The sequence below is a fragment of the Benincasa hispida genome, chromosome 2, assembly GCF_027475165.1.
Source record: "Benincasa hispida cultivar pf3 chromosome 2, pf3_genome.v1.1, whole genome shotgun sequence".
Taxonomy (NCBI): domain Eukaryota; kingdom Viridiplantae; phylum Streptophyta; class Magnoliopsida; order Cucurbitales; family Cucurbitaceae; genus Benincasa; species Benincasa hispida.
In genome coordinates, this window is record NC_143479.1 from 33,370,434 (window position 1) to 33,371,632 (window position 1,199).

Below are 1,199 nucleotides of genomic sequence, written 5' to 3' on the forward strand. Positions count from 1 at the left end.
AGGTTAAGAATTTATGGATATTATGTAATGTTTAAGATCAGTCTTACTAATTAAATTTATCATTTTTTTATTTTAGTTTATTCGTGATTTGTAAGATTCAAATAGGTTTGATATTTGTTCAAAAAAAGTTTGATATTTAGTAAATAAAAAATATATATATTCCTGATGGTAAAGGCATCGGAAAAAGTGTAATTTCATGAATTTTGTTTATGTCAATATGTCATCGAGAAAGGTAACTTTTCCCGTCACTAAAATAGGTTGCCGTGGGGAGAAGGTAACTTTTCCCGACACTAAAGAAGGTAGTCATCGAGAAAAAGGTAATCTTTCCCTATAATGCCCCAGGCCCAGGATTCAGAATCTGAATTTGAACCCTAATGGCCTTGGCATTCCCCTACGTCCCCTGTGACCTGGCTATGTCGTCCTTATGTCATCCTCCCTTCCTCCCTTGCCTTGAATGGTTTTTAGAAGTGAAAGTTATCTCCATAAACCAACACGGGTCCTTTCAACATGCTTTGCCCTCACTCACATGCATCCTAGGAAAATTAGGAAAATTCCCAGGAAGTCAACCCAACATAAGATTGTTTCAAGCTAAGAACGCTTAACTTTGGGTTTCTTATGATTGAGCCACCGAAAAGGAAGGTGCATCTTGTTGGTATAGGTAGTAACTTTCAGTTCTTTTAAGTTTTTCTTGGCCATACTTTCATGTCCTCAGGACCTCCCTCTTCGGATATAATACCGGTTCATTCATGTACCCCTCTTGAACTCGGGTCGTTACATGCCCACCAGATTTCGCTTGGTTCGTCCCCGGACCACATCTTACTGGGAGAGGTTCTGCTCTGATACCATCTGTAATGCCCCAGGCCCAGGATTCAAAATCCGAATTCGGCCCCTAATGGCCCCGACATTCTCCTACGTCCTCTGCGATCTGGCTATGTCATCCTTATGTGACCCTTCCTCCCTTGCCTTGAATGCTTTTTAGAAGTGAAAGTTGTCCCCATAAACCAACACGGGTCCTTTCAGCATGCTTTGTCCTCACTCACATACATCCTAGGAAAATTCCCAGGAGGTCACCCAACATAGGATTGCTTCAAGCTAAGCGCGCTTAATTTTGGAGCTCTTATAATTGAACCACCAAAAAGGAAGGTGCACCTTGTTGGTATAGGTAGTAACTTTCAGTTCTTTTAAGTTTTTCTTGGTTA